Source organism: Marmota flaviventris, chromosome 1 (assembly GCF_047511675.1).
Source record: "Marmota flaviventris isolate mMarFla1 chromosome 1, mMarFla1.hap1, whole genome shotgun sequence".
In the NCBI taxonomy this organism is placed as follows: Eukaryota; Metazoa; Chordata; class Mammalia; order Rodentia; family Sciuridae; genus Marmota; species Marmota flaviventris.
In genome coordinates this window covers 40,354,715-40,362,069 of record NC_092498.1, presented here as the reverse complement: position 1 = coordinate 40,362,069, position 7,355 = coordinate 40,354,715, and positions in this window count along the sequence as shown.

Here is a 7,355-nt window from a genome sequence, read left to right as displayed (position 1 = left end):
AAACTCAGGGCCTCACACACACTAGGCAAGCAGTCTCCCACTGAGCCACAACCCCAGCCCTACTAAATGTGGCTGTATCTGAAGGTTTTGAAATGGAATGCCCTCAGAAGCCTTCAAGACTCAATGATCTTCATTTCATTCTCCTCTTTGCTTTGAGTTATACATTAAATTTCCAGCTCTACAAAAGTTTATTTATATATTTATTTTGTTGATACCTACTTGTATTTCATTCAGGTGAATGCAAGTTACCTATGTAATAATATATAGTAATATAATCTTATATATCTTAGTATATATTAGTAATGTACATTATAGTGATGAACTAGTATAAAGTAACGTTCTGACAAAATTTTAGGTGTTTTAAAAGAATGTGTACTCTCTGGTTTGGGTTATATATCTTCATACATGACTATTGGATCAAAGATGATTTTTAGTTTTTACTCAGATCTTCAATATTCTGAACTTTTCAGAGGAAGAAGTCAGTCTCCTGGATATATTGCCTATTTGTTGATTTCTCAGTGTGCTTTCTATATTTTGGAGTTGTTTTGTTTTGTACTGCTCCCATCGTTTTACCCCAAGAGATGATCCCCTTGAGTTTCCCTTGTGCTCTCTGCTGCTCCCCAACCTGCCTCTTTGCTTCCGTCTTTAGAACAATATTATTCTGTACAGAGATGCTATGTTCTCCTTTAATACAATCCCTCTTTTTCTTTTCTTCTATTTCAGACATTTCTTTGGTTTTTAGTTAATCAAGAATTCCCTTTGGATAAGAGCTATTCCTTCTATTTCTAAATTTATTTGGGTTTGGAAGAATATATATGGTAGTGAGTATTCAATCTAATATGTTAACATTCAAAATCCTTACTTCATTAATTTATTCATATTAATATTCCAAAAAGAAAAATTCCCAAAGGAGTTGCTAGGTCTAGGCAATGTATGTTTAAATTAAGTGATGGTGTCAAATTGGTCTCCAATGAGGCTATAGTTAGTTTCCTGCCAAAAGAGTGCATATATTATATATATATAATATACATATAAACCACTATATATATGTGTGTATATATATACATATATATGTGTATATGTGTGTGTGTGTGTGTGTGTATATATATATATATATATATATATATATATATATATATATATATAAAATTTGTGACAGCTGTGAAAATGGTTGTAACTGTGCACGTGTGTGTATGTGTGTATATATCTCCCCAGTACTGGGGTACCAATGAGTTACTTCCCAGCTGTTTGTTTGATTTTTGAGACAGGATCTCATTAAGTTTAGCTGAAACTGACCTCAAAATTTTGATCCTCCTGTCTCAGCCTCCTGAGTCTCTGAGATTACAGGCATGAGCCATCATGCCTGGCCTTAATATAAATCTTTTAAATATCTTCAGTCTGAAAGAAAAAAATCATAAATTTCTGCTTCTTTGTGAATTCAAGTGTAAATTCCCACTCAGACATTTCGATTAAAGTTGATATCTACAATAAATGGATTTAAATTATGAATGGTGGACTTGTGTTAAGTCTCACCTTCTTTATTTACTCATGAGACCACAAACCTATAAATTGACTAAAAATCAAGCCCATATAATCAGCTGATTATGTTACCTATGCCATAGAATAGAAAAGACTGCTCATAAAATGAGTAAACAGACATTGCTTCCTTCATGTTCCAACTTTTCAGTCACAAAGTAACTTAGCCTTACAAAATAAATACAGATGAATACATCTGTTATTTGCACAAGTCTAAGTTCTAATTAACTCTAGATACAGCCAACTGGCTTGGCTAAACATCTCTGCAGCTGAACTGGAATCCTATTAGAACTGTCTGAAACTTTAAATAGTTTGTGAAACAATTCAAAGTGGAAACTTGCTGCCAGTTTTGCCTATGGTCCTCCATAAACTAAATAAAAATTCTTACTACTGAGAGCAAGTGCCCTTGAATATTTATTTCCACAGATGGAAAATAAAAAGTACCCGAACAATGTTTCTAGCACTTAAAAATCATGTTGCATTTTAAAGACTATTTCAAGTGACTCATGCTATGCAAAATCATTCTGACTTCCTTGTAAATTGGTTTGCCTATATGACAAGAAATAGTATATAAGATGGTTATTCTCGAAAGTCAACTTTATCATACTATTGCTTTGAATTAAGAAAAAAATCATAAATATTTCTGTTTAAAATTATTTACCTTTACTAACTCATAAAGTGATAAAGGTAGATCTAAATTAAAACTCAGAGATGTTTCAAGGAAAAACATAATTTTATAATCTATTTTAATGAAAATAGGTAAATATACCACATACTTTCTATAGGATATGATTAACAAGGAAAATTATTTTGTTTATCACTGCCTTAAAGTACAAAAATTCCCAACATTTTTCCTCCATAGCATTCACATGAAATAGTTTTCACAGCTCATTGGGACAACAAGGATGCTGGCCAATAGTGGGCTGGTGTACCATTTGCAGTATACTGTTTGGAAAGCTCTGCTTAGTTTCTCCCCTGATTTTACCTTGAATGGCATTCTCACAGCCCCTTAACATAGAATTATACTCCAGCTCTGGTCTCCATAGTGGTAATGAATTGAATAATAAAAAGTGGACGGGGCATTTTAATTAGCTTTCTGTTACTGTGACAAAATACCTGAGAAAACCAACTTAAAAGGAGGAGATATTTATTTTGTCTCATGGCTTTAGTCCATGATCACCTGGCTCTGTTGTTTTTAGGCTTATGGTAGGCAGAACATCTTGGTGGCAAGAATGCAGCAGAGCAAAGCTACTCACAACATAGGTCTGGGAAGGAGACAGAGAGAGAAATAGAGAGGGAGAGGGAGAGGGAGTGAGAGAGGGAGATAAACTGAGATTGACTGACTCCTCTCCAAGGTCATCATCCCAAGGATCCACTTCCTCTAATTCAGCCTCCTCAGTTTCCACCATCTTCCAATAGTCCCTTGATGAAGTTACAGCCCTCATGATCGAATAACCCCCAAAGATCTTACTTCTGAATTTTGCTGCCTTGGGGACAAAGTTTTTAACACATGGGATGGGGGGACATTTCATATCTAAATCATAACAGGAGGGTAAAGTGTACAAGGGGTAAAAGTGGTGGGCTGCTTTATTTTTAGCCATTAAACTCTCTTTTTAGAGATTGGAACTTAAACAAATATCTGAGGAACATTAGAGTTTTAGAGAGGTTATTGAGAAACAGTTCATGAACTGGGAAACCTGACAAAAGAGTAGCCTTCCAATGACCAAAGTTCAGAGGCAAGTATTCACTAGGAAAATGCAGAAGAAAAATAAATTATTTGGATTCTTTGTTGGAAAGTCCCTAGTCACATCATCATGTTGGTTGGCTAGTTATGAATGGTGGGGGTTCTTTTATTTCTTTTTAATATAAGTATTTATCAGAAATGACCCAAGGTAATTTTTTTCTTATTTGCAGTTATGACCCAAGGGAAGATTTCATTTCTATTTGTAATTTAAGCTACATTGAGGCTATTTTTCAAGTTTTACTTTGTGTGCTCAGAAAAAACTTCATGGTCCATCTCCATTTTAATTTTGCTTTAGCACACTACATTTTCAACTTTTTTATTTTTATTTTTTCTTATCCCTGTTACAAAAGAGTGCCTTGTATGTGGCTGTTGCTTTAAGTTTACTGAACTGTAACTTTGGGTACCTATAAGCACACCATTTTGAGTTCTTGCCAATTCTTGGTATCATAAATCTTTAGGTATACCTTGAAAAACAAGATAAAAACAGTTTTCATTAAAAAAGGTTGTGGTACTACTTTAAAAAAAAAAAAAACTTGCCTTCACTAAATCTTGATAAGAGGAGACTTAAATTAATACCCAGAGTAGCATGCATGAGAAGTGATGGGTCATTTTTCTGACATTGCTATTTTTTAGTTGAAAATTCAAGTCAAAATTAAAACCCCAAATTGAACTAAGCTTCTGTTTTTTAAACTGAAATAGGAAAAATACCAGCAATAATAATATATCTCATAAGTCTGTAAAAATTATACAAAATAATGCATAAAGAATTGTTACCATAGTGGCTAACATAGAAAAGATATTACCTTGATCATCAACTTTACTCCATTAAGCACATTGGCTCCTGAAATAATTTTTCAAAGATATTTTCTTTTTCTTGGCAGGAATTGAATGAACACAAAGGTTATAGATTACCACTAATCTTTTGAAAAAGTATGTACATATGTGGCTTTAGAGGAGAGCTGGACAAATTTTTTTTTTCTGGTATAAAAAACAACATACTTTTTCAATTATTAATCTTTTCAGAGTGTGACTTATAGTACTTATATATGTAAAGCCTGAGCTAACTGACTTTTAAATATGACAGCAAAATTTTGGTCTTCTCTCTTTTGGCCATGTCACAGATGCTGCTTTTGAAATTATTATTGGTAAAATAACAATAAAAAGCATATAGTATACATCTGAACAATGTTTTCACATTACTTGTTATAAAGCAAAGACCTCAAAAATATTTAAAAACTATTTTAGATTCTGTAAAAACCTAACAATATTCTTTGAGCCTTTTTTTTTTTTTTTTTGAGCTAGCTGTGGTGGTGCTCACCTGTAACTCCAGGAACTCAGAAGGCTGAGGCAGGGCAGGAGCCAAGTTTGAGGCTAGCCTAGGCAACTGCCTTAAACTGAAAAGTAAAAAGGGCTGGGATGTAGCTCAGTGGTAGAGCAACTCTGGGTTTGATCCCCAGTACAGGAGTGGTTGTGGGGGAAAAGAGAGGAAGGAAGAAAGGGGGAAATTTTTTTTTTTGGATGATAAGTAAATAAATGCAGGCAATAAATAAGTAAATCATTAAATATGTACAATATTTTACATAGTGATAAATCCTGTGAAAACATAAAATGCACTCAGATGAGGTGGCACATACCTATAAAGCTGTCTACTTTGGAGGCTTATGCAGGAAGATCACAAGCTGGAGGCCAACCTGAGTAACTTAGTAAGAAACTATCTCAAGGTAAAACAAACAAATACATGACAAAAAAGACTGGGGATGCAGCCTAGTGATGGAACATTCTTGGGTTCATTCTCCATAACTAAAAAAATAAAAAAGACAAAACAGGGGTGTTGAAACTATTAATTATTTCTGGGCAGAAGGTAGGGTGAGGTAGGTGGGTGTTATAACTCAATGGTAGTCTTTACCCACAAGCTCAAGGCCCTGGGTTCAATTTTCAGCATTCCAAAAATATAAATGAAATGAGAGCTGTGCTAGAATTTGACTAAAATTTTTTTTAATTAAAAACTAGGAATATTGGTAACATTATATTGTGATATCATTCATATACATGTATGGATATAGTAACAATGAATCCCACTGTTATGTATAATTATAATGAACCAATAAAAATACAGAAAAAAATGAAGTACGTACATGAGGGAGTGTTTAAAAATTGGTATCTTTTCTTTTTCTTTTCTTTTTTTAACCAGATTACCAAATAGTCATCTAGTTATTTTTAGAAAGGAAAATAAGATAACTGGTTGGAGAAGGTTATGCTTTTAAATGTGTGACAAATGACATATTCAAATAGTGTGATTTTAGGAAATTCTTTATTTCATAACTTAAAAATATAACAATTACCCATGAGGAAAGAATTAGACAGTTTCAATTTTGTAAAAATTTTCCTTAAATACTCGCTGAAAAATCCAACTCAAACCTTTTTCTGAATTTAAATGGGTTTTTAAAGATCTAAGTGATGTCTCCATTTAGATTTATTCTAAACAGTAGAAATAATTATTGGCAAATTTGTAAGAAAGCAGAAAATTGGCTTTTATTCAGGGGGGACATCCTTTTATGTTTAAGGATGAAATATATGAAGATTTGGATTTATATTGACTTATCTGTTCTACTTTTGGTGTGTGGTGGGAAGTTACTGAGGACTGAATCCAGAATACTCTGCCAGGAGCTACATCCTCAGCCTTTTTTAATGTTTATTTTGAGACAGGGTTTTCTAAGTTGCTAAGACGGGGCCTGATCTTGGAATGGTCCTGCCTCATCCTCTTGAGCAGCAGGAATTATAGGTGTGTGCTACCATGTCCAGTTGTTCTGAGTAACTTCTTAAGAATGCTGTCAATAATACATTCCATCTATGAATCTGAAATTTATGAAATAAAAATGTTTTCCTTTTCATTATGAAATCACTTTAAAATGATAATGCACTGTAGAAAAATCTCTATCATTTAAAAAATTTCCCTTAAGACTACATTTGAAATGTAAAAAATGGAAAATCACTTTTTAAAAAATAATTACTTTTTTCTCTTGTCATTTTGAAGGCTATATTTATGTAATATAAACTTAAGCTTGTATTTGTCCAGTGGTGAGATGTGTTTCAGTTATAAACCAAAGAAGTTCTGTTAGGTCACAGTAAGTTATCATCAAAGACACAGCTGCATAGTATGCTCCAGGCTGGTGCTCAGAGGCCATTGGAATTAAGAGCAATGGTCTTTTGCTTCAAACTAAATCAGTGAAGCCACATTTTGTCATTTACTGGGGTCTTCCCTAAGACGTTGCTCAAAAACTAAATTCCACACCTAAATATTCTAAAAACCACTGATCAAGGAAACAGAAATTTATCAGAAAAAAAGAGACTTGTCAATTTGCTAATAATTAATTTCTCTCTCCCTTTCTTTCTCCCTCCTTATTCTACCAAGGTATTTTGTGGCACATTTCAACTAACTTCAGATTATGTTACTTGATGCAAGAATTTTAAAATAATTATTATAACACAAACTCTAAACTGGGTTTGGTGGGCATAATCTAATCCTGGCTGAGGTAGGAAGATGGCAAGTTAAAGGCCAACCTGGGCAATTTAGCGAGACTGTCTCAAACAAAATAAAAAACAAATAAAAAGGACTAGGATGTAATTCAGTGGTTGCCTGGCCTGTGCAAGGTCCTGGGTTCTTGGGTTCAAATCCCAGTACCACCAAAAAAAATACAAAAAGAAAGGAAAAAGAGCCACGAACTCCCAAGTTGACAAAAGGTGTTTTAGTAAATGGTGATTAAAACAAAACTTTAAAACAAGTTTCATGTCAGTTTAAAATAAAAAGTTTTGGGTTCAAAGACAAAATCTTATTTGTGATTAGGTAATTTCTTTAAAAGTACATTTTTTTTTAAGCAAACGCTTGAGTAGAGAGGTAGGAAGGTGTGGGATGTGAGATGTGAATTGTGGGCATTGGGACAAAAAGAAATGCTCAAATAATTTTGTATGAAATAAGACACAGAATGGGCAAAGGGATAAGAAAACTACTGTTTCCAAAGAATGCTGAACATCTCAGTTTGTCTTGGGTCACAAGTTAGGGGCAATAAGAAGATGT